Source organism: Chroicocephalus ridibundus, chromosome 12, assembly GCF_963924245.1.
Source record: "Chroicocephalus ridibundus chromosome 12, bChrRid1.1, whole genome shotgun sequence".
In the NCBI taxonomy this organism is placed as follows: domain Eukaryota; kingdom Metazoa; phylum Chordata; class Aves; order Charadriiformes; family Laridae; genus Chroicocephalus; species Chroicocephalus ridibundus.
The window spans coordinates 3196652-3223547 of record NC_086295.1 but is presented as its reverse complement, the minus strand read 5'-3'; positions in this window follow the sequence as shown (position 1 = coordinate 3223547).

Genomic DNA, 26896 nt, shown 5'->3' with positions numbered 1-26896 from the left:
TATTGGCCAATAAGGGATTAAAGAGCCTGTAAATGAGGGTCAGGGAACATTTTGTAGCTTTAGTGGAAAACACGCTTCTTTTTAAGGGTGTAAACTTCCCATGGAACCTTTCCGTGGTGCTTTGGTGATTTTGGAGACCACCTCGTCTCATGGCAGCAGCGTTGGGCCATCCCCTTCAAGCAGCGTAGGTTGAGGTGAAGTTATCAGAGCAGTGTCATCCCCATCTGTCTGCTCTGCCAACGCCCACAGGTGGAAATCCGTGTGCTCAAGTATTGGGGCAGCATCATTTATGTCCAACTAACAAAAGGCACCTGCCCCGTTATTAGCCACTTAGTGCCCTTTTTCTCCTGTGATTTAGTTGTTTATGCGGCATCCTGGGTAAAATTTCACCCACATGGGATTTGGCCTCGGTTTTCCAATGGTCGGACAGGCAGGAACATCATGAGGACTTCTTCTAAAATAACGTCCTCTCTTACCCTGGTCCACGGAGGGATATGCCTTAGCTGTTTATCTGCATTTAATTGTGTTGGTTGTGTATCGCTGCTGGTGCGTGCTCTGGCGTAGATTACGCGCAGTGTATGGCTGCCCATTCTCTGCGGATATCTTGTTTTTAATAGCTTTATCTGTGCCGCTTGTGTAAATGCTGAAAGCCGGGGTCCGGTCATTGATCCGGGCAAGCCGGATGGAAAAGGCTCCATGTGTGCTCCCTCTCTCCCGAGCCAATTGTGGGGGCAGAGTAACCACCTTGTTCCAGGACCTGGCACCCTGGCATTCATCTGAGGGCGACAAGCTCAGCCTGGGTTTTCCGACAAGCCCTGTAGTTCCAACTTACAACATCCATTCTGCCTGCGCTTTTCCCACGTTGCCCGGTACCTCCTGACCAAAGCCAAAGTGATGTCACACCGTGCCCAAGGGTGGTGGCACTGATGGACATCTGTGGGTCCACCAGGCTGCTCCACTGCTTTCTCCGGTTATGTGTCATGCTTACCTACAGCAGACCCATGTTTTAAATACACAGCAACTTTTTTTCCTGTGGATCCTCAGCCACGGGCGCTGGTAAACCTGTCGGACCTCAGGGCTACGCGTCCCATGGATGCCAGGCGTAACCTTCACCTGCAGAGTGTGCAGCTTTCTTCTGCCTCCCACTTACTGCTGGTGGAAAATCTGGCTCCTTCCACTTATGGTTGCCCAATGCCTGCTGCAGTCAAAGAGGAGCGCAGATTTGCTTGGAAACAAATGATTTCCAGAGGGGAACATTACTCCCAGGGTAGCAGGGCTAGGAAGTGGATGCAAAAGTTTTTCAGAGCCCGTTAAGCTCAACATGGGTTGAGATCCACTGGCAACATTCGCTCTCTCCGTGTGGGCATGTAGGTGGCTAAAGCTGTTTAAAATTTGGATAAATAAGTGCAATGTGGGCAGTTGATCAAAACCTTTCCTCGAAGGACGCGACTGTGCGGATGCCTCGCTGCGGGCATGCGAGATGCTGGTCTCGGGGACTGCTGGCTTCTGCCTGACTGGCAGGAGACAGGCTTTTATTCTACTTTGGCTCTTCTTGTTCCTGAGCTTGCTGCTTAATTGTTCTCTGACAAAGGGGCTAATTAATTCCTATGCAGGGCAATTAAATCACAGCGGATGTGATCAGTTTTGCGGCACTGACAATGAGGGGACAGAGAAACCAGCCCCGGACAGGGGAAAAGCACATTCCCACAGGTCCCCTGATCTCAGCCCAAACGGAGCTGCATCCCCGGGGTGTGTGGCGTCTTCAGGCTGAGCTCAGGCAGCTCGGAGGAGGAGGGGGCGGCCACATTTTTGGAGATGAGCTGCTGGGTTCATCCTCACTCCCACCCTGGGCTCGGCAGGGGGACGCTTAGTTTAGTTACTCCAATCGAGATCTCATCCGTGGGGCCAGAAAATGAGAAATCCCATCCTCTGTGCAGGGCGCTTACTGGTTCTGCTGGATCATCTCCTGCGCTGGGGTACGTTGGCCTCGTGGTACCATCTCCCAGGGAGGAGGTGACATGCCCAGGGCTGGCAAGGAAGTCGGTGGCAGAGCAGGGCATCACCTCCTGCCTGGCTGGGTCACCTAGGTGTGAGCTAAATAACGAAGCAGGCGTCAATTTGGAAGCAAAGGGTGCGGGAACCCTTTGCAGGGGTGTCAGCAGCACCCGCGCCTGTTCTCCAGAAGAGCCTGTTGCTCCTTTGTGTGATTCTGGAGTATCTCAGCTGAGCGTTCACCCTCCGGGCTGCAGCAGAGAGTCCCTCAGCACACGCTCTGTAAATATTTAGATGGACTTTTCAAACCAAACGCTATTAGAAATTTGGCTGTTTGTAGGCTGCCGTATAACCCAGTGCGATGCACAATTATATAATTGTCAGATACACAAGAGCTGAATATTTTGCAACATGCCAAAATCAAGAGGGTGCTCTTAATAACATCCCAAATGTACTAAGTGTTTAGTACATCATGGAAGATACATTTCTTGCCCCAGAGAACATGCGGTCTGAAAAATTAATATTGATTCTAGACAAATCAATGTTTGCTTACTAAAATCATGCGCTGAATACTTCATAGCACCCACACAGCTGCAGGGATACGGCGGGCCCTGTCTCCCTGCGATGCTGTATGCAAGGCGGCACCTTCCCCTGCAGCTTCAAAATTGTGGCAATAACGTTACTGAACGGCATCTCCCGTCAGTAACCGCGAAGGGAAGGGAAGAAATCAGACTTTTTCTGCAGATCCCCAATGGGTTTCTTTTAGGCAAGGGCCGTGTACATTAATACAAATCATATTTTATGTTACTCACAGGACATAGAGATAATCAGAAAGCTATCTTCATAAACAGAGGGTTATTCATAATCCCTCACATGGCATTTCAATTATCAGTCTGATGACGATGTGACATTATGGATGAGGTTGTGATTAAATTTTCTTGTGTAATGACCCTAAGTAAATCTTTGCAATTTTCATTTTGCAGAGATTTAATATAGATTGGTGGCTTCTTGTTTGGCCCCCGTTTAATCCAAAATCGCTCATTAAATTGGGACCAGTAAACATCTGATGATTGCATTTCATGGGCTGAGCTATGAATTTACCATATTAAATCTACATTCCAGATGGATATAAGCATCTGTTCTCATTATGGTTATTGGTGTTAATCTGAAACCCTGACCTGTTTCTCCTAACATCACTCATATTAAATTCCACCCCAAATTCTAACAAATATTGGCATGAGGGCAGACGATAGCTAAAATACCTTCACGTGCACATAATCCGGTGAAAGATTAACAGCAGAAATTAGGGGACAAATAACATGAACTTCTTCCTTGTTCTCAGAAGGCGGCTTTCATTGCTGCAGCATGTAAAACAACTGCTTTTGTTTTCTAGCACTGAAAAAAAAAACAAACCCAAACCTACAAAACCCCCGTGGCCAATTCTATTCCACCATGTCCTTGCTAATCACCGGGCTTGAGCCGTATCCTTTACAGAGCGGCACATCCCTAATATGTAAATCTGATTTGTCACTAAATCTCCGCAGAGTTTGACCCAGCATCTTACCGGCACTTGTCTGGCAGTGGCCGGGCTCCCCGGCTCCCGAGCCAGCCAGCTGAAAGTCAAATTAATCGGCGACTTCCAAAGACCGGTAGGAAGAAGATATTTGTTACAGGACTGCTGAGAGCTTCTCCGCGCTGAATGATTCATGTTTATTGCAGCCGGGGCATTTATTTATTAGATTGCTCAGTGTAATGGGAAATTTAAAATGACACACATTGTATTACAGGGAGGCTTAGCAAAATATTATCTCCCTGTTATTGTAAATCAAACCATTCTCAATGTCAGCTCGGATCACCTCTGCTCAGCAGAAGTTTTTCCAGAGGGTTTGTTTGGTTCCTTAGGGGTTTTTTTGCTTTACCTTAAGCAAACATACCCTCTTCCCAACCTGGCGTGCCAGGCTGTACAGCTCGGTGCCGCAGACCGTGTTGGGATGCTGACAGTAATCCTGGATTTACCTGGCTCTTCACACCCAGGTCCTGTGTGTAACGGATCGGACAATTCAGCCCCATGGTAAAAAAAAAAATAAAAATGAGCCAAAAGGGTGGATATAGCCTTTGCCTGGAAAAGAAGGGAACCGTTCAGCATTTTAAAGGAGCAGAGGTGGATCTGTTCCACCCACCTTGTACCAAAAGGCACAAACCCCCTCCCGACACCTCATTAGTGATGCCCCAGGGTTTTCCTGGCTTGTTGGGGGGGGGGATGCGGGAAGGATCCGGCCTGTGGGGTGCTGGGAGAAGGAAAAACAGCCAGGAAAATTGTAAATACCAGAAAAGCCTGGCTGAATAGTGGTAAAGCTGGGCTGGAGCCAAAAATCTGAAGTAAGCCCATCACTGGAGTTTGCCCTCCCGAAGCACCTTCCCCCGTCACAGCTCTCTGCCTGCGCACCGTTAGTGACCGAGAGCAGGACTAAGGACCAGGGGAAAGGCTCTGCTGGTTTTTGAGCACCAAATATTCACCTCTGACGTATAAACACTGTCCCTGCAGCGCAAAGTGTTGGAAAATGTATAAAAGCCGCGGTTATCGGTTAAGCAGTGGGATGCAGCATTTCCCGATGGCTGCTCCCTGCACTGGGCGGTCGCTCCTCTGTAAAATTTCCTTGTGATTTTAACAGGATGAAAAGTGCAGAAACACAAATACCTTATTACTTCCAATGTGAACTGAAGTTTGTACATAAAACAAGGGGAAAAGAGATGTAAATATGCAATAGGTATTACCAAGCGCATCACCTGCACACAGAAAACTCCGGCTGCCTGCAGCCTCCCGTACCCATTTTGTAACGGGGAAAAATAATCTGATCTCTCAAACACCATCTGAAAGACCACGAAAAGAAAGGCAAAAAAAGGACTGCAACATTCAGCGGGTGCAAAAGCCCACTAAGGTGTGGATTTATCATCACTCACAGTTGTAACAGAAGGGGAAAAAACCCAACCCAGCCCCGTCATTAGTAATTAAGCCTGCATCATTCATGGGAGAGCCGTTGTGTATATGCAATGAGGCTAATTATCTCCAAAGTGCTGTCGGATTTAAAAGAGTTTGGGTCAGGGGAGCTTGCGGAGGGGCTCACAGGGCTGGGCTGGCCACACTTCAGTCAGACCAGTTTGACTTCGGCTCCCAGCTCTGACTGTGGGGCTGGGGGGCGGCGGAAAGGTCGTTACCGCTCATCAGCGTCTGCAGCTCCTGACAGCCGCAGCCGCGGGAAGGATGGACCACGGCGTTGGGATGACGGCAGCGGGTGCGCAAGTGCAGCTTGAGGAGATGCTGCCTGAAACGATCCACCCATATTCATTTTTGCTCCGGAAAATTGATTTTTGCCATAGCCGGGTGTGGTTGCGCCGGGTTTCTGCCTGGTTGCTCCCACGACGGGTGCGGCAGCAGCAGTTTGGGTGGATGGACATCGCCGAGAGGGTCACCAGCTCGGGAGCTCGGGGGAGCGGAAAGCAGGCGGGGAGAGGGGTCCTGGGGAGCTTCCCTGGCAGAGGGGGGGTCACAGCAGACGCGTGGGCAGAGGCTGCCTGGGCTTAGCCATGAGGCAAGGAGAGGTTCGTTTGGGTCACTGTATCTAACGGTGCTTCCCGCTGGCTGCAGACCGCGGCCACGGCACTGTGGGCGTGCAGGAGCGGACACACAAGGGGTGGGTATCCCGCGGCACCTGGAGACTTCCACACGTGGAGCTAGAGAAAACCAGAATTAAAAATCCCCTCCCCCAAACCAGATTCACACCGGTTTAAGTAGAGGAAGAAACCATCCATGCCAGGGAGGGCAGTCCCTGAAATTCTCCCCAGCCTCCAAAATGAGGAGTTTTAAGAGGGGACGGTGCTGAATGACGGCTCTGGGCAACTCTCCTGCAGCTTCCAGCACAACGGCCCAAAGATTTTAATTGCTTGCTGACTACTATTGCTGCACACAAGTTAGCAAAAGCTGAAACCGTCTGACATAAATCACAAGTATCGGCCCAATAAATCTCCTCCTGAAGTGACAGCTTTGCAGACAGCCCTGAGCGAGAGCGGCCGTTGCGCAGACCTGTACGTACAACCGCCGCCTGCAAACCGGTGACAGATCTGTTGAGACCAAAACACTTGGCATTCTGCTAATGTCTGTCATTACCGTGATTGATACCGCCCCTCTATCACACTCTGCAGTTGTCTACATTTGCAAAGCTTTATTAAATTACCACGTCTCCCAACTGTTATCCGGCATCAGTACAAGGAAATGACCAAGAGCAGTCAGGGACGACTCGAGGTTTTTCAGCTCCGAAGACCTGGAGAGGCGGAAGGGGTGAAAGCTGAGGGTTTGCTGACTTTTCTCCAGCTAAAATACCGAGTATAGAATTATCTTTCTCTTTGAGGACGGGAGGTGACGCTGTCCCCGCGTTCGGTAGCAGAGGGGTCGCTCCCGATAAAAGAAATAGGTGACAGTGACAGCTCCCGCTCAGGGCTTGGCTGGACCAAGGGACTTTCTCCTTCCTTCAGTGTCTCACAATTATAAAGGTTGAAGGATTTATTTGGCAAGCCCTGGTGCTCTCGGGGCCGGGGTTTTCTTAATGACTCTCCTGCAGGTGTTCCCCTTGACCTACCTTCAGTGCAAGCCCCTGTAACAGGTGCCAGTACAATATATTCCGCCCCACTGAAAGTCCTGTCTTCATGGAGACTTTAGGAGGAAGAATACACAGATATATTGTTTCTATAAATCCCCTGATATTATCTTTTATCGGTGGTAATAAATGTCCATATTAATTAACTTAATGGTTTTAACTGCAGTAATGACTTTGTATTAAACTAGCACGCTTTCATGTCCCATATAAAAGCTGCAATAATAAAATTCGTCTGCAGTATATTTTTCGACTTCTATTATGCTGAAACAAAGCAAACCCATTGCTGAAATATTCCAGCCGCCAAGGCCAGCAGATGAATCAAGCCTGGTGTATATCAATTCCATTTTAGAAGGAAAGTTTACTCAAATTTGGAAAGTTTTGAGCAAGCCACAGATAGAATAGAAACAAAACGGGGCAACCACTTTTTTTTTTTTTTTCTGTATTTTGCCAATAAATGAGTGAATCTGGTACTCAGTCTTCTTTCATCTATTGCTGTGAATATTCTCAGTATTCCCATAAATGTCTGAGAAAAATTCATAGGCTTTTGCAATCATTTGGGAATACGAGTCAGTGCCAGAGGAGGTGTTGGTCGCCAGTAAGGGAGCAGGAAACACCGTGTGTGATGAGAGCAGCCAGCAAGTATCAAAGAAATATCTTCAAAAGTTCATTTGCATTCTCCAGGCTGAAATTTCTTTACATTAAATATGAACTTCTGCAACTGGAAAGGTGGAAAATGGTGATTATCGGCAGCCGGGCCAGCGGCGGAGGAAAAAAAAAAAGCTTATCTCCATAAATTGACATCTGTGAATAGCTTTTCCTGGTTCTACCAGAGCTATGTCTGAGCCAATTGTAGTCATTGGGTTTGCAGGGGATTTAAAACAGCATGACTGTCCTCACCGTCTGGGTGAACTGGCCCCATTTTAGAACTGGCTGTTACAAGTGTGTTTCCCAGCTTTACCGCCCTGGGGCAGGTGTGTTGGTTCAGGGCTCCTGAACCCCCCGGAGAATGCCCGAGAGCCCTCCTGCCACCCCAGCCCCACCTACACGGTTCCTTTTGAGCAATCCTTACCTGCTTCTGAAATTGGAGATAAAGCCTCTAATTTAGAGTTTCTTGACACGTAGAAGGTGCTGCTTTGCAGAGGTAGTTTATCTCCTGCATGTGATTTGGGAGATGAAAAAGAAGGTGCACCAGAGGGAGAGGTCAATGAGTGGGACCCAGCATCCGTTCACTGGGATTTCCTTCCCGTCCGCATTGCACTGGAGAACGACTAAGGCTGTGTATAAACAAGTCTAAATTTTGCACCATGACAGCAATGGATCTCTGCAAAGTAAAACTTTTCCCTCAGCTGCTTCACACTTTCTAACAAAAGCCCATTGCTGGCACAAGCTGGTTAAAACAAAAGCGTAAGCCTGGCTCACAACCAGTCACGGTGAAAGCTTTCTAGTCTGGTCAATAATCCCAAGTTTTTAAAAGTGCAAATTAATCTCGAGAGTCTTTCCCGAGAAGAAAATGCTAGATTGAATTGGCCTTTACAAGCAACGAAGTGAATTGAGAGGCAGCTGCCAGCCCTTTGATACGGCCACCAAAAATCAGATCCCTTTCCTCCTGCTCTGCCCACCGAGCCAAGCTGCTCTCCGTGTCATGTCCTTCTTCCTGGATTCGAAGCTCAGAAAGTCCTAATTGTTGTGTCCTTGCCAATGAGCTTATGGTGCAGCAAGCAACAAGGCTTTCCTGGTCTGTTAAGATGGTTTTGAGCTTTCTCTGAGCAGCTTCTAAGAAACTCCCACTGGCTCCAGAGCATCTTCTCCCATCTCCTCTGAGAAAAAGGTCAGAAAACATTCAGGCTCTTGGTAACTTCTTTAGGTCTCGATACGTTTTGTTCCCAAGAGCTGCAGCTGTGGTTGCAGCAGTTTGCCGATCTGAGCCGAGGTTGGGCTCTGCAGACGGGGGCAGATGAGCCCAGCTGGTGGACATCACCCCAAAGCTCCGAGTCGCGTTGCCCCGTGGCTGGCTGTGCCAGCGTGCCGGGGGGTTTGCTTGATGGCTCCCTCTGGGAGTGCTAGTTATCCTGCAAGCTTTATGTAAATATTTTTAAGTGGCACATCTGTCTGAATTACAGTCGTGCCCTCCCGGATTGCTAATTGTAGGTTTTAATTCAGTTCTGACGACCAGTTTACATAAATTAGGGAGCTGGCAGTAAGCAAGCTTTCAGGAGATGGGATATGGATTTAGCGAGGGCTGATTTTTTTCTCTCTGAAATGTTTCTCCTCCCAAGCCAGTGCCTCTTCCCTTAGCTTGAATCATTCTGGGGGGAAAAACAGAGTAATTCAGCTCTGCTTGTCGAAGGCACGCAGCGCTGTTTTGCCTTTACCCCCGTGCTGGTGTGCCCAGCTCACACCAGTAGCCTAACTGGCGTTAATTGGCTATGTAAATAGCAAAGGATTTGGCATTTAATTTCTCTGGCAAGAGGCAGGGCCAGCGTCACTTGGCGTGGCTGTGCCGGCTCTGGCTGAGGCGAGCACGGTGTGCGTGTTCCCCAGGCAGTCGGTGCTGGACTGAGGATGCACCAACCAACAGGTTGTTCCATGGTCAATAAAACTCTTCCAGCCCTTCTTCAGCTGCAGGGGCTGCAGGACTGGTGTGCCCAAGCCAGCGCTGGCCATCAACCAAAGCCCAGCCGAACTGGTCCAATGCGCAGCCGCATCCCCTCTGCAAAGGGGACTGGGACCATCCAGAAAAGCTTTGAAGCCACCATTTGTTTTCCTGGCTCTTGCTTGTGTTGGAAGCATTAACACTCCCTCATGCATGGTCTTGATGTGGCAAAGTATAAATTAAAAAAAACTTTGCACCAATTTCCATCAGTCGTTGAGGTGGACCTTCTGAAATTCATTTGCTTAATCCAAGGAGGGATGGCGATCTGCTTGGAAGCGGAAGTTTGCTCCGCACGGGGGCTTGAGGAGGATGTGGAAATATCCCTCCCAGCAGCCCGAGTCTCAAATTTGTGGGAACCAGGTTTCACCATAATATTTACACGCTTGGTTTGTATGTCACCAGCCCCTGAAAGGTGCCACAGCCCTGGGGTGGATGCAAGCTGTGAGTCTTCCGAGTCCTTATTCTTCAGGAAAATATCTAAGCCCTTATATTAAATGACAGCTGAGCTCTTACACCTGAGTGGGGAAATGGCCCTTTAATATAAATTAGCGCCCAAAATACAAGCAAAGATTAGAACGCTAGATCTCTTTTTGAGAACGAAGCTGTCTGATCCCGTGTCTTACTGCCGGCAACTGAGCGTGCAGAAAGGTCGTGAGCTGCACCTGCGCGTCGAGTTCCCAGTTTGCATATTAGGTAGTTTAAACTTCAAGCAGAGATTAATGAAGCAGGTGAGCATGCACTTTCTCCGAACTGGAGGCCTTAGGACTGGAATGTCTTTGGCTGATGCTCTTATCCGCATCACCCCCTGAAATCAATATGGTCACGAGCCGTTTTTCCTCCGTCGCATCCTCCTGTTCTCCCAAGCAATCACGCGTTTAACACCACAACCACTGACACCACTGATGCCGCTGTTTAACCATCAAGATACGCCGGGTTTGTCCCGACACCTACCAGGTGTCCCTTGCGTGGGTAGAAGCCGTACTACGACTGTAGGCAGGAAAGTCAGAGTTTCCTTTAACAACACATGCTTGCAAATAAAGTATTGCTGCCTTCAAGCAGCAGTAAACATGTATCGCCTCCTGGAAGAAAAATCAATGCTTTTCCAATAAATATGTGTGTTGTGCAAATGAAAAGAGAGTTGTTTTTTATTATTGTCTGCCTCTTGCTTTCTTGAAACTCTCCTCAGATCTTTAACAACTTCAACGTGAGACTTAAAGAAATACCCCCAAACATGTGCTAGCAGAGACTCCTCTTTCTCAGTCAAGATGGATACGCAGCCACCACCTACCCGTATCCTGTGTGAGACCATCGCGCTGCACCTACGAAAAAACCCATCTGCCACCTGGCATCTCCCGCCATCAACAGTGTAATATTTGCTGCACCCTTAGAACCAGCTTTGCAAGAGAAACAGGAAAAAACCATGATTAATAACCATCTATTTTATAGGTGGCTCTTCAGAAGGGTCAGTGGTCGGGCAGGAAGAGTTCCGGACTGGGTTCGGATTGAAGGAAGGAAAGAATAAGAGAAGGACAGGCTGGAAATCTACTTGGATAGTCAATCTGTTCAGATGCACACGTGCTTAAACTGTAATTGTCCAATTAACTAAAATAGTTGCTGCAAGCCGATTTTGTGCTGTGACTATGTCTCGTCTCAATTAGACACTTCAGATCTCCTAGGCGGTTGGAGAATAAGAGGAACGCGGCACCTCCTTGGAAAATGTCAACCCAGAAAAGCAAAACTAAACAAAAATGCGGAACTTGGAGAGCTGGTCATCGGCTCTGTCCTGCCTGAAATGAGACTGCCAGCTCCTCGAGGCACCGAGCCATGCCTGCTTGCCTGCTTTTTCCTTCTGTAAAAATTCTTCCCACGCCGTTGGGCTTTCTACTATAGTGAGAAGATGCGGATCCCCATCCTTGCTGCCGCTGTATGTTTTCTCACACCCCAGACCAAGCCTTAAAACAGAATATTGCCTTAAACCCAAGCAGCCAAACCCTCCGCTGACGCAATGGATCTGAACAGGACTGCAGCCGGTTGGATTTTTGACCCTTTCTTCCCAACACGTATGCTAAGAACGACGAATTTCACTCGCTCTGGTGACAACTCAGCTGCACCCGGGCCAGTCCAGAGCTCATTAAAGCTGGCAGGAGTCTTTCCCTCGCTTCAACAGACGCGGGAGCAGCCCTGCTGCCATGTGCGTTGCAAGCGGGTGCCGCTGCGATCGTGGTACAGCACTGCATCCAGCAACCAGGCTTTCCAGAACAAAAGCTTGAGGGTTGGTTGTTGTTTTGTGGTTTGTTTTTTTTTTTTTTTGCTCTGGCTGGCTGATACTTTTTATGGAATCACCCAAGGGCCAGGTTGTAGTTCTGTAATTGTACGGGGCTGTCATCCTCATAAATATTAAACATCGCTTCCAAGTGAAACTGCAGCTCCTTTTATTGCACAAAGCGATGGATATCCCAGCTGAAACCATTCTGCTTCCTTGCTGGTGCCTGCTGAAAAGTGACTGTGGTTCAAAATATTTATCGATGCTTTGTTGTATTGGGAGAATGCTCAGTGACAGATGGACACTCTCTTTAAAACCTCAACGTATGCAAATCTCCATACAAAAGAGCCCAGGATGTTTTTAATATCACACACTTGCCTCAGGACATGTTTTTAAATCCCCGCTTACCAAGGGCCTGGGCTTTTTATCAGTCAAACGCCTTAAGCACTATGTCAACGTGGACATCTGGCCGCGTGTTTAAAAAATTTTTTATTTGCTAAAATATTTAGTGATGTGACAGGGGTTTTAACTGGGGACATCAGGTCTAATGGCATATGTTTCAACCCAACTGCTCAGAGAGGAAAAACTAACGAGGTAGCTCTTCGGGGCAGTTTACCATTTGGTGTGCAGTAAGCCAAAAAAACCAAAGGGAAGGGAAAAGACCAAACCCAGGCATTGTTCCTGACTAGTGCAGGGGCGTAAAGAATTGGGGTTAAATACACTGAAATAGCTCATTGGGGTTATTCTGGTTCCTCTCCATCACTTTGACGTGCAAGAGCAAGTCTCGTAAGGGTGTGTGTGGGTTTTTTAAGAGCTTCCCCTTCGTTTTCAGGCTGTTGAGGTTGGCCAAGGAGGTTGGCTTGAACTGTTCCCACGTGGGAGCCTGAGCAGCAGCGGTAAGGGGTTGGGACTGGTGGGGATGGGTGGCAGAAGATTACCAAGGAGTAAATGAATGAAAAATAACAGACAGAAAAGTGTCATGAGCCTTTCAGGTTTCTTTCAAACCTCTTACACTTAACGCTGAGCTACTCAGCAGTGACAATTCCCACCCAACACCATCTGGAGAGCGAGTCTCAAAACTTCCCGCAGGTTTTGGTGCTCCACCAGCACCCAGACCATGAAAAGGCGTTATGACCCCAGCAATACCAAGCATCGACCTTTCTTTTGTCCAGCTATTCCTGGCAAGTACTTCTTGAAGGACATTGTTGAGTTGGGAATTGAGCAGAAGGCGTTGAACAAAACCCAGCACCCGACGGTCCGTGGTGCCAGGGCTGTTCGCTGGAACTCTTCTGCAATAAGGAGTGCTAACGCGACGCCCCAGCCAGGTGCCAGAAGCCCTTTCGCTTCCAGGACAGCCATCTTTTAGCTTTAAAAATTAGATATGCAAAAGTGATTTCCAGCCTCCTATGCATGGATGTGCCATGGTACGTTTTGTAAAAGCAGGAGCTAATTGTTCCTCACCGGCTAGAGCCGTTCTACTCTCAATTAACACCCCTATTATTAGAAAGTCACCACATGTGAATTGAAACATCAGGCATGTTTGCCTTCTGCATGGGCAACCAGGCAGCCTGAATTGCTTAGAGAAACCCAGGCTTCCTCCCCTCAGCGCTGATGCTAAATCCAGGGACAGTCATTTAACGCTGCCATTAACCCTTCCATTGCCGCCATTTCAAAAGGAGCTGCTGTGACACCGCTGCTGCTGCAAAATGAGCTCGTCAGGGAAGAAAGTGATGTGGGTCACGTCACTCTTGCCATGTTTGACGGTAAGAATTGAAGAACCACTTCATTTGAGGGCAAAAGTTTCCTTTTCCTTCATTCAAGGAGAAAAATCAACCAGAAGATACCAACCCACTGCCTGACCCTTTGTCTTGCGTACATGTGATACCTGCATTTTATGTCACTGCATTATTCATGTTTACATTCGATTAACTAAGACCCCTTGGGGTTTAATGGTATTCAGTGCGGCAGCGGACTTGTCAGCGTGCCGCAGAGTTTCAGGTCAATATGTTAGAATAAATGAGGCCACTTTCTCTTAAAATAAAGTGCTGCCTTTCGTACTGGCTGGCGAAGGTTGCATCACTCCATTTCTCTTGCAAAATGAGTGAGAAAATAAATTTGGCGGAAGAGCTGCCTGTTACAACGCAATGTGATGATGTAAGGCTAATGAAGAGTGAAATCAATGAATTTCAGCTCATTTATGCAGAAAAGGCCTAACAGCGTTGGAGCCAAGCTCCATCCATATTGGTGTCCTGTCTCCAGCGGTGACCGGAACCCTGCTGCAGGTCCAACAGCCCCCAAAGTGCTGCTGGGATAAACTCAGGGGGTGCAAAGCTGCTGTGAAAGCTGGACACATCACCGCCAGAGATACGTTTGAATGTTGGAGCACAGGGTCCTTCTCTCTTCCAAAGTGCTGTTTATTGTGATCATTGGGGGAAGCGGGGGCAAAGCTTTTTAAATTGAGTTTGTCAAAACCGTTTTTACCTGGGAGGTGCGTAGATATTACAGTGAAGCCTAAAAGGTCTGACAGGAGATACCTGGACCCTTATCTGACACTTCTTGTGGCTCTAGAAAATGGAGGGTGCCTGTAGGGATGAACCATCAGAAGACAACTGCCTGGAGAGCTGGTCCCTGTTCCAGGTGGTCCCTGTTCCAGGTGGTCCCTGTTCCAGGTAGTCCCCGTTCCAGGTGGTCCCCGTGGTCCTCCTGGCACCTCCTGGGTTTGGTGCCCACCACTGTGGACATCCCAGCTCTGCATCTGCTCTCCCCTCGGGGGAAAGATTCTGGCTTTACCCCTTTTCTCGTCTGGAAAGAGACAAAATGTCAGGACTCGATCCAAGGCGCATGGAGAGAATGAGACACCGCGGTGGGCATCAAGTGCTGTGCTGGATTTGCAGCTAAGTTTCCAAACGAGAAGGTGATATAGCTCTCCTACATTAGCAAACCCCTAAATTACTTCCTTTTTAAAATAAAAAGTTATTTTTCTCCAGCATACATTACTTTCTTTGTGTCATGTGCGTGTCTTTGCTGCATTTCTCCGGAGAGCAGTTGGTCACTCTATTTCTATGAAGTATTAATACCCCACCAGTGATATTTATGTACCCAGATCTTTTTTTTTTTTTTTTTTACCTTTAGATGTTCAACAGCATGAATATTCTTATTTTTTATTTAAAACTAATTTGGAGTTCTCGCTCTCTAAGGGGTTTCTAATCACCAAAAAGTGCCCGAGGCTAAAACTGATTGACAGGAAAACGTTGTGGCTTCTGAAAAGTAAATTGGCTATTGACAGAGCAGTATACAAAGGAAAATGCTAAATGCTTATTATTTATGAGCTATTAGGGAAAATGTTATTAGCATCTGTTTCCCACATGGGCAAAAACACCTGTCAGACATCAGGAAACTATAAAACGATGCACAGTTAATAGTTACTTTGTTTAAAAAGTCATTAAAATTGAATGTCAGCTAAAACTTAGGAAAACATTATTCTTCAAACAACTTTTAATCTTTCTGTTTAAAAACAAGGCAAAAAAAAAAAAAAAAAAAGAAAAGGCCTTGCCACGTTTTAATTTCTGGGAGCATAAAGGAAGAAGGCGTTTGATTTGAAAGTGATGAGGCGACCGCTGGTACACAACAAACAAAGTATTAAAAAAAAAAGCAGAGGAAAAAAGGGACAAGTTGGCTCCCCTCCTGGAGCTGTACAGCAGAGGGAACGCAGAGCAAGGTCAGGCATTTACACGGGTTTGCGGTGCACGTCGCGGGGATGTTTGGATTTCACTTAAACCTGTAAATAGGATACGTCTGTCTGTCTTCTGCCACGATGCTCTTCCCAGGTGGAGCTAAAGCGTAGAGCGGCCTTGGCGTGACTCCAGAGCCGGCATCGGCCACAGATGGGGCTGTTGGCATCCCGTGGCCATGAGTAGGGGCCGTTGGGTGGCCTCGCTGCAGCGGCAGCAATTACCTTAACGAGTTGCACTTATTGGGCAGACTCATGGTAGACTCTTCTCCCAGGTGAAGAGTCCTCAACCTCCCAACCTCATGGGCATCATCAGACCTGAATGGCGGTCACCATGAGTCAGGGCCAAACTCCTCTCTGCACAGGGTGGCTCGCGTCCAGTTTGGACTTTCTTGCTGTGTCTGCAAATGAAAAGGACAATCATGTCCCAGACGTCCCACGGAGACCAGCCAGACTCCTGTCCCCCAGTCTGCGCTGCATCCGAACAGGAATTTGACTGTATTTTGATAAATTTTCCAGCTAAACTTTCCAGAGTTGCAAAGAGCTGCATCTAAAAACACTCCAACCAATTAAGGTCCCTTCCAACCCTAACAATTCTGTGATTCTATGAGTCTCTCTCTCTGCCCTACAGCAGGAAAGGGGGGAAGGCTGGGGCAATCCAGGCATTTCATGCTCAGTATGTTTACGTTTAGTCTACCAAGACCGACCCTAAATCAGGAGTTATTTTTGTTAGAACTGTTGAAGAAAATGAAGACCCATTTAGGGTTTTTTCTGCTAAGGTGAACCCAGCCAGCATTACAGATCAGACAACTGGAAAACCAGAGGGTTTGATTCCTATTTTTGGAAAAACGATAGCACCCTTTGCTATTCTGTGCCACCAGAATTTATTTACCCAGGGATCCATTTTCCTTTTAAAAATTTACATATGAGTTTTCAAGCAGCTTTATTCAGGAGGCAAACCTGATCTCTGTGTTTTGTACACAGCTGAGCACACCAACAGCATTTTAACAATCGTATAAGCAATCGTGGTAAAACCAAAGGCTTTTTTTGACACATGTTGTGATGGCCCTTTCCCCTCCAGCTTGGTCACAACTTTAGCACAGGTTGTGAAACCAAACCCAGGGGGTCTTGAATAGATGTAGGGCCCAAAGGTGAAAATATGCTTAAAATATGCTGTTCTTAGTGTCTGAGCGAGTGTAACAGCAAAACACACACACACAAGCCTTAGTGGTGAACAGAAACATAGTCCGTCTTCCCACAACTGCACAGAATACCTGCCGTTGCAAAATAAATAAACCACTTGTGTCTGTACAAGTTACGTTCCCACCTGGGTAGGAATTTCATAGCTAGAATTTTACTTTGAGAAATAGAAAAAGAACAAGTGATCTTTAAAACAACCCCTCACCCCAAAGTCACCCTTGGTTTTACTCACGGTGAATGGGATGTTACTGATCCAGGACACAAGGACAAACCCAGTGTGACACCACTAAAAATGCCAAAGAAATATAACATAAAATATTGCTTGTCCATTTAAATTATTTAATGTTATTAGCATTAATTACCACACTTGGATACCCTGGGTGATTCACACGTTTTCCCTCCCCCAACTTCTCCTCCAAAGTTTAACTCTGAATTGCGACACCCGCGTGTTTGCTCCATGTATTTCCCCTGAGCAGCAGAAGGGATTTGGCAGATGGTGTCTCACCGTCCCAGCCCACTTTGCTCCAAACCTTATTTCCTCTGCGTCTCCTCCTTCCGCACCACGGCCACCAAGTCTCGGTTTGGTGCATACGTGTGTGTCCTGCTTTCCAGCTCTCACGTCCATGGGGTACTGGGGGGTCTGGAAGGATTTGGCCCATGCCGAGACCCACGGTGGGCTCAGTTAGTGCTGTTGGCCATCGGGGACTTGCAGGTCTCTCCGCGCCCTCTCCAGTGAGGCTGAAGAGATCCTGGAGGAGTTCAGGGCTCTAATGTAATAAGAGGGTCATATTTTAGCATGGGTAGTAGTATAAATTACCTTCTCACGGTGAAACTATTGGCTTTTATGACTAAGTTTTAGCACAATTTCTTCTGTAGCCCGTAAATTGAGACAATTTCTAATCTGCTCGAGGGAAACAGCACCCCCCACGTGATGGATCAGCCCATGCTCCTGGTGGGGTTGGCCATCCCTGAGACACGCTGGCAACGTAACGGCAAGGGAAAGGATGCCTCACCCAAGACCTTCTGGAAATGGCCAGGTAGGGAGGCAGAAGATGCTCTTAGTTTGTTAAATAAATTAATTTCTGCGGTTGCTTAAAGAGACGATTACACTGTTGACATTTCAGCAGCACAGGGCAAAGCGATGACTTTTCGACCAACATCACTAGCCGGGAGAGGCAGATGTGCTTCCCAAAACCCACATTGGCCTGATCCAGACCCAGCCGCCTTCAGGAAGACGTGGGGCTGTCTCCTGCCCATCCCACCTTCTCTCCAAGCGCTCCCAGCAGCAGCGACCGCCTCTGCCTTGTCCGATCCTCCAGGCAGGAGCCCTCCTGGGTGGGTACTTCAATATCGGGCTGGAGCCGCCTTTGATGTGCCATTTTCTCTTTGAAATGCAATGTCTCACTCATCTAATCCTCATCGCATTTGGGAAGCTTCTCCTCAGTCTTTCAGATCGGGATGTCAGGGGAGCAGAGTTTATTTTTGAAAGGGGCCAGTTTGAAGTTTTTTTTGGTTTTAAAACAAAAATGCTTTTTTTGATCAAAATGTAAAAGAACCCTTTTGGTGGTTGTTGCTGGGTGGGTTGGGTTGAGGTTTTATTGTTTTGTGGGTTCTGAGGTTTTTTTGCTCAAGATTGTAAATAGCTTTCAGGCACCTTGGATCTGTTTTCCCAAACTTTCCCTTGACGCTCATCGTGTAGTCCATATATTTCAAACCTCCAAATTGTCTTTCTGAGCAAATGTGTGGGATCTTTCCAGAAAGAGCTGTGCCTACAGCCAACAGAAAGCAACGCTGTGCCCACTCCGGTCCCAGGGAGTCAATCCTACCCAGCAGAATCCGCAAAGACCGAAATCTGCTGTAATTTATCCTATTTGGCTCATTGAAATGATCCTCTCCTACCCTCGTGCCTGTCTCGGGAGTGACATTTACTTTCTTCCCAAGGAACCTCCGTGAAGGATGGGAGCTGTGCTTGAGCTGCTCCAAAATCCCCAAACCTGCATCTTCAGATGGGAATCGAGCACGGCATGGGGCGGCTTCCAGCGACCCCCCGGGGTGCAAAGATGAGATTTGCCGGGCCCCGGCTTTATGCACGGATCACCGTGCTGCAGCCGTGGCAGCGGCGGGGATTTAACTTTGAAACGCCTCGTGCTCATCCCGTTTTCCCCCACACTCACCTTTCCTCCTCCCCGTCCTGAAAGTTAGAAATGTCTTTTGTATTCCGCAGGCCAAAGGGCCAAACTTGCCTTTAATTAAAATGCATATTCTTTAATTAAAGGCCCCATAACACATGAAGGGCATTCATTGAAATACGATGTGTGACATAGTCATTACCCTGCTGTTAATTACTAATTAATGAAGCTATTTCAATTAATAGCTTCCCCACTGTCACTCTGGCTTTGACAGGGCTCCGTGCTGAGAAGCCGTAGTGGAATCACAGGCGATCGTAACTCCTGGAACAGCACCAAAAGGCATCAGCTGAATATTCATGTCGGACGACGTTAACACTTTTCAATTAAACATAATAAAGCAAAAGCTCCATCAAAAGTGTATATCAAACATGCGTCAGCCTTTCCCTCTCCCCCTGTTCTCTTCCAGCTTGTCAAAAATAACTAGAAAGAAGCAGGGAAAGGAAAAAAATGGTGTTTTTTTCCCCTTTCCTTTTGGCACTTCAGGCTGGAGCATCATTTATCAAGCAAGCGGTGCTGCTGCACGGGGGGAGATTTACGAGGAGCCCGGGCTGCAGCTCCGGCACACGCGCTCGCAGGCGGCCCTTTTCTCTCCAAGGGCTGAGCATTGTATCGCTCTCCTGTTTTCTCTCCTTTTCCTGCGGTAAAACTGCGTCGGGGACAGGTCCTCGGGTGGCTTCCCAGCCCTGGGCCAATGTCTGGGAGCTCAGGAGCATCATCTTTATTTTCCACAGTGAAAGGAATCGTTTCTCAAGTGCAGGTTTTAATTGCTGAGCTGCGTCGCCAAAAGGGCCGCCGTGTAAGGAACAGTGTGAAAGAAGCTATTTTCCAGTCGACGATGAGTTGTATCGGTCCTAAAAGATGCAAAGCTGCGAGGTGCTCTCTCGGGCGCCATCTGGTTGAAGTTTTCCATTCGAAACACTCGGAAAACAAAACCAAGAGAAATTCCTGTGGAGTACATCCATATTGAACCCCAAATGTTTTATTTTAAGAGCCGTATTTTTCCGGCGGGGCTTGGGAGGTGGGAGGAATCTTTTAGAGATAAAACATTATTTACAGAAAAGTAGGAATTGGGAGAAAAGGAAGATGCTATCCAACTATCCCTATTGTTTAGGTACACAGAGGTACAGAAAACTCTTGTATTATTTGTTGCAGAAAGCAAAAAAGAGGGTGACCTGGTGTGGGATACTTTGGCTACGGGGACAAGGAAAGGAGACGGAGATTCCTGTGATTCCCATGGAAAAATGGAGGAAAGCAAGAGGGACCGCAAAGAGATGTTTCAACCCATGTCTCAAGTTGAAGTTTCTATCTGAAGCCAAGCAAGACAATATTCATTGGGTTGCCTGTTGGTACTGCATTGCTGAGGCATCAGCTAACAGCACATCGTGATGGGACTAAGTAAATTAGTCTTGTGTTTATTCTTTGTGCCAGGTCATATTTCCGCATTTCAGCATCCCACATAGGGTCGTGGCACACAGGGAGATGTCCTCACTGCCCAGTGCTGAGCACCAGCTGGGAAAATTATTCCTCCAAATTCCTGGTGGCTCTAATAAAAGGCAAATCCGTTTGCTATGTTTGTAGTTTGGCAACGGTAACGAAACGAGAGAGTTGTGAGCCCGTGTGGTTTATCAGCCCTGGTTGGAGGGATCCACGCTTTCGCCAAGGAAGATTTGTGTGTGCTGCGCAAAGGGCTGTCCCACAGCGGAGCTGCGGGGATGCGGACGCAGCCGCTGGGATGCTGCTGCTCAGGAGACGGGCAAAACGTCAACCAATTCTTTTGCCCTTGCACTTCACATTCTTGCTTTGCTCCCTCTGGATTATCTAACAGGGCTGGTGTCACCTCTAAAAATGTGCCTGAAGGTCATGGATAGAAACCTCTGCCTGAGAAACATCGTCCCTGAGAGCCGGAGGAAAGCAGGGAGATAAATGCATTTAAATGCGTTGTGAGGAGGGGTAAGAGGTACTCTCTGCTGTGACCTTCCCACCCACACCCCAATCCCAGCCTCCAGGACAGCTCTTTGCTTCTTCAGAGCAGCTCAGGAGTTAAAGTTCCCCATTCCCATCTCCTGCTCCGAATGCCGGTGTCCGTCTCGGGTGAGTGAAGCTCCACCCTTCCTTCTCGAACAACCCTTCCGCTGCTGCCAGGTTTTCCCAGTCCCTTACAGAGCCAGGCAGTGGCCCCGATTCCTTCCGCGTCCTTACAGACATGGAGATGATTTTCTTTGACACTTTAGGATTTCCTGCCCTGGTTCTAGACCAGGCTGAGACTGGGAGCAGAAATCAAACCAGGTCTTGAAACCAAGCATTTCAGACTTTCAGAAGAGTGTGGCTACAACACCCAGTGCCTTCCTCGGATCGGAGGGCAGTGTGAAACCGAAGACCTTTTCCTTCTCTGGAGTAGCTGCCAGATGTGCTGTCGCTGGGGCAGGACAATGCCACCTGCGGGCGCTGGTCCCCGGCTCGCTTTCTAACACCTTGGACCATGCAAGAGTACAAGCAAATGGAGCAGTCAACACCTAGAAGGACATTTCCAGGGATGGATAGGCAGCCCTTCTGAATGCTTTCTTTTGCCCGCCCTGCTAAAATCTGATTAATTTTTTTTTATTCCTTTCTTCGTTTTCCCAGACCAAGCCCTGCTAAAGCCGGGTGCGAGGGGAGCCCAGCTGATCTGTCCGAGCGTGACTGAGGAGCCATCGCTTTTGTCCGGCTGGTTGACATCTAAAGGCTGGTCTCCGAGGTCTCAATTAGGGCTCGGGGCTGACTCGCCTCCACCTCTCCTGGGAAAAGGTTTTGCCTCTTCTGCTCAATTATTCACAGAGTCTCCTCCGCGTGCAAGACAGACCAGGGGGGAGCTTTAGCTCCACTTTAGTTGTTCACCTCTGAAGCGTAATTCAGAGCCACACGAAGCCATAAAGGCTTCACAGATTGCGCTTATAACGTAATAGGCCCTCGATCTGCTGTGTTTGTGCAGGGCATGGAGGCCAAATTAATTAATTGGCCAGGCCCCTATGTCGTTTGAATGCTGTGCCCCTCTCTCAGAGGGTGCTGTTGGTGGCAAGTGATGCGACGCAGGGGTTTGTACCTGATTTCCCTGCCGCCGGTAGAGTTTTCTGTCTGTCTGATGTGTATCTGGTTTTATTCTTTATTATTAGCAGAATGAAGAAAAGGCAGAATTCACATAAAACACCCTTCATATGTTTATATGGGAAATGCTGGTGTTACAAAAGATTCTGAAGCTCCAGCGCGGGTGCTGTGAACTTCTGCTGTCTGTCTCTTGCCGTTACAGATGCTCCTCCTCGCCTGCAAAAGCAAAAAACGTTCCAGGATATGTTGAGAGAAGTATTGGCTGAGATCGGAGATGCCCTTCCCTGGAAATATTAATCCACCAAACACGGATGAGTCTCCTGGAATAATCCTCTCTAATGCACGTTCAGGAAATCAATTCTGTGCTTTATTCTTTAATCCAGAAATCTCCAAGGAGGAGGAGGAGGAGGAGGAGGGAGAGGATGAACACACACCATCAGAAGAGGATAAAAATTGGCACGGCATTGCAGGGAAAGAGAGAAAACGGTGTCTTTCCTGAGAACGGTGACATGTCCTTACCAGCCCAGGGGCAAAGAGTCACCTACAAACACCGAAGCCCTGAGCAATGCCAAAATACGCCGTTTCTTACTCACGCTATAGTTTTGGGCTCTGCAGAAAAGGGCAGGTGCTAAAGCGAAGCCCCTCTTGGTTCCCAGTGGTCTGGGCACTCCTGGGGGCAGATGCCTTATTTGAGCTGCCAGCTTCAGCCCCCTCTCCATCCCAGCGGCAAAAACAGCCTCCAATACCCCAAATTGCATTACCTCGGCGTTACAAACCAGATTTTCGTGTGGCTATTCCATGTGTGTTGTAACTGTGACAGTGCACACAGATACAACCCACCCAGGCGGGTCTCGGCCAGGCTAACTACCACGGCAAATCCAGCATCTAATTGCGTGTGGATTAGCGTATCTGGTTCAGTTTCCACCCTGAACAGCTTTATCCATATCCTTTAAACCTGTGGGTAATACATCTTAATGATGCTCTTTCAGGCGCGATTTCTATCCTAAACCCTTTAAAATACAGCTGGTTCCAGGTTTGTTTATTTTCTAGATCATTTCCCATTTTTCAACCCCAAGCTATTACGAAAGATTTCCAAAACCTGCCAGGAAGAGTTTGTCCATCTCAAGGCTCTGTCTCTGTTTCTGGATTTCAGTAATTTTATCAGTTAATTTTTTTAACTGGAATCAAAATTAAACAGTGCATTTCTCAAAATATTGAAATGACCTGAGGGCGCTGAGAGAGATCACTCGGTCTTTGGCAGAGCTCAAAGGATGAAGAGTTGCATCCAGAAGTTCGGCAACAAAAAGGCTAAAGCTTTTCACTTAGTTTGTCATGGAGCCATGAGCCGGGAAAAAAGTCTGATTTGGAGGTGAATCAAAATTTCCCCATAGTTTTTAAGCCCGAAAAATGCATCATTTAACTAAGAAATGGGTTAATTTTGAATCTTGTACTCCCAGCTGCCTCCAGGCACAAAATCCCGGAAAACAGGTTACCCCTCTGAAGAGATTTGTCGTGGTCCCTGGATCCGAATGTTCTTGTCCAGGTGCAGAACAGCCCGTCTCCCGCAGGACAGCCCGGGGCTGGGCAAACACTCCTCAGGTCACCCACTTTGCTGCAGCGCGTGTCCTACTTAGAGCTTTCTGGAAAATGAAATTGCAAGGAGGGGGGTTTTACGCCAAGCTCTTGCTGGTCCAGGTGGCTCCTGCAGAGGGAACTGCAACCTCCAGCCCTTTTCAAAACACAGTTGTGCCCCAGATGGGCTGAAATAACATGAAATAAAACAGATTACGATAAATTACACATCTGAAAACCCACTGTCTGATATCTGATTATGCTCTTGCTGATGATACTATTTGTTTAGGGGGGTTATTTTGCTAAATAACCAGTAAATAACCAGGGTCTGGGGTGTAGAAGATGAGGGCTCATCTTCCCTCCCGTGAGCCTGGGGATGGGGTGTGGGGGAACAATGTCTGCTCCCCCAAACCTGCTAAATGGGCTTGGGGAGACGGGCTGGGAGAGCGCTGGACCACGGGATGGAGGGGCCGGAGGGAGGATGCTGGAGGAGCAGGTTGGTCCCAGCAGCAAGACCACGCAAAGTGATCACAGATGAGAAATTCGCGACACCGGGTTTATGGGCACGCGCCATCGCTTGTCTCATTTTGGGGCAAAATAGGAGCAAAAGCGTAGAAAGGCAGCCGTGACCAGCCGACGTCTGCACTGGCTCCAGGCATCTGAAGGGCTGAGTCTCATGAAAGCGTTCCCCCCACGCGTAACTCAACGCGGGTTCACAGGAGAGATCGTAAATGAGCGGGTTTGTCTGCGACCTGATGGGAGAAGGGGGGAAAAATAAACCCCAACATGAAAGGAATTTAACAGCTGCAACGAGCCTAAATGGTTGCACAGGAAAATCCCCCGTCAACCGCCAACGGTTTGCCTTTAATGAGAATGCAGGACATGCGCGAGTAGGCTGCTAATTCTTTGTGTAAAGTCCTACCCATAATTGCTACACGTGTACCTTTCCATTGTCTCCCATGGAAGTGGGATTTTTTATTATTTTTTTTTTCCTTTGGAGTTGAAATTAATAACAATTTATTAGAGAATAATTAATGCCAAAGTGCCAGGAGATCGCGCCCAGCGCTGCCTTTGGAAGAGCAAGAGCGAGTCACCAGTAAATCGGTGGTTTTCCAGAGCAAGGGAAAGCAATTTGGGAAGGGATTCGAGGGATCAGCCAAAGCTCATCTGGCAGCTACTTCCTCAGTCAAATCATTAATTTTTGTTAATTCTTTGCAAAAATCTGGTGATTTGGGAGCAAAATTTTACAAGTCTTTCAGTCCCGGTTTAGGAGGCCAAATCCTATTACTGGATAATGGGACTTGGACCTCCCAGGAGCAGAGACACTTTGGAAGATGTGGGTTTATGTGGGGGTTTCTTCTCTTTTCATTATTGGCTTAAAACCTACCCCACCCTGAATCCAGCACCGGGAGCTGCGTGAGCAGGGAGCTATACCGGCCTGGAAACCAACTGGAGCATTAAACCCCCGGTTACCGTTCCCGGGGCTGCCGGTCACGCTGTGCTTTTGGGTTATTCCCATGACTCTTTGCTGATGGAGCTGGGCCATCCTGGCTGACGCTGTGTTCCCGGCGCCATCGGAGGGGGCAGTCTGGCCCAAGGTGATGCCTGCGGAGCCCCAAGGATGTCCCTGCTCAGGGACACCCCCAAAAACTGGCGCCCAGGAGCACCGGTGGTTTGGGGGTGTTTTGGTAGAGAGTAAAAGCTTTTTTTTAAACCCAAGCATTTGTGGAAACTAAGATTGGCTTTCACGTTTTTTTCAGGCCACCTGCCCTGAGGACAGTTACAAACAAAACCAGGGAAATCATTTCGAAGAAAGAAATAAAACAGGGAAGAAAAATCAAGGAGAGCACTTAAAGCTGCCGGCAGGAGCTTGATGCCCTGGACCACAGCTCCCTGCCATCGCCCCCCTCCCCGTCCCCCCCATTTTTAATTACAAGCAGTCAAACTGTAAAGACCTTAATGGACATCTTAATTATTGCATTAAAGTTTGAAATGGAAAATTCCTCATTAGGCACCATGCAGTAGGTCACGGCTGCAATAAACGGTGATATTTTGCTTGTTATGGCGCTGGGTGCCCTTTGCGGAACGACGGTGTCTTTGGGGCATGTCCCAGCCCCGGGGACCTGGCAGGTGGATGTTAGATCAGGTCTCTGCTGTGAGAGCATCTGCTTGTATTTTCAAGGCGAAAGTACCAGCGAGAAGTGCTCTTTGCTGTTTCTTTTCTCCTCCAAATAGTGCTATTTTTCTCCTGTGTTTTGCTTTCCATCTGCTTGAATGTGTTTATTGATTTAGTGTTACGCAAACTGCAACAAACCAGTATCCTTCCAATGCTCTAGAGCCAGCTATTGAATGTGCCCCAAACAATTGAAATACAAACTGGCCCGTCAGTTCCAACTCACGTACAACGTACCCGTCACTAATCAGCCTTGAAGCCCCGTCCCAGGTTCCCAGTCTCTTTAGCACCAGAAGGCTCCGGGGAGACCTTAGACCCCCCTCCCGTCCCTAAAGGGGGCCTACGGGAAGGATGGGGAGGGACTCTTGATCAGGGGGTGTAATGATAGGACGAGGGGAGAGTAGATTTAGACTGGATATGAGGAAGAAACTCTTTGCTGTGAGGGGGGTGAGTCCCTGGCCCAGGTTGCCCAGAGAAGCTGTGGCTGCCCCATCCCTGGAGGGGTTCAAGGCCAGGTTGGACGGGGCTTGGAGCACCCTGGGCTGGTGGGAGGTGTCCCTGCCCAGGGTGGGCTTTAAGGTCCCATTCAACCCAAACCATTCTATGATTCTATGAACCTGTCCCTGCTCAGGGCAGGCTGGAAATTGGGCTCCAGCCCGGCAGGCAGGGTAACCCTGGCACCCGCACGATGGAAGGAACGTGGCAGAGCTCGTTCTTTTCTCTCAGGCTTTACACGGTTGCAGGATACCATGAAGAAGAAGGCGGGTCTGTGGTTTCTTAGGGCTTTTCAGGTCAAAACAGCTCACGTGTGTATGTCAGAGGTTTGTCTATGCCTTTATAAGAGGAGCAAAAGGACAGGCAAAGTTGAGGATAACTTGCATCCTGCTAAATTATCTTCAGCACCGTTTTCATACCACAAAGATTCATGCTGGGTATTTTTCTGAGCACATTGAGGAGAAAATTAGTGGGCTCTGCAGTCCTGAAAGATATTTTCTTGATTACATGACCCTATAGATGAGGTTTTAAAATTCCTTTAGTGGCTATTTCTCCTTTTAAACTGTAGTCCCAAACTTTTGCTTGCCGGCCTCGTGCTAACTGGACAACCGCCAAATGAAGCGGGAAGGTGAATGCTGGGACAGCAGGTCCTGGGACTCTCCAACACAGGTGGGAGCCACCAGCCGGGGCTGCTCCTCGGTGGGGCCAGGCTCCGCTTGCTGCCCAGCTGTGCCAGATGTGCCACATGTACCAACCGCTGTACCCACTGTGCCAGCCCTCCCAAACCATCCGCACCAGCCATACCAACCATACCAGCCATACTATCTGTTCCAGCTGTGCCAGCTGTGCCCGCCGTGCCAGCTGTGCCAGGGCCAGGCTCGGCAGCTCTCGTTCAG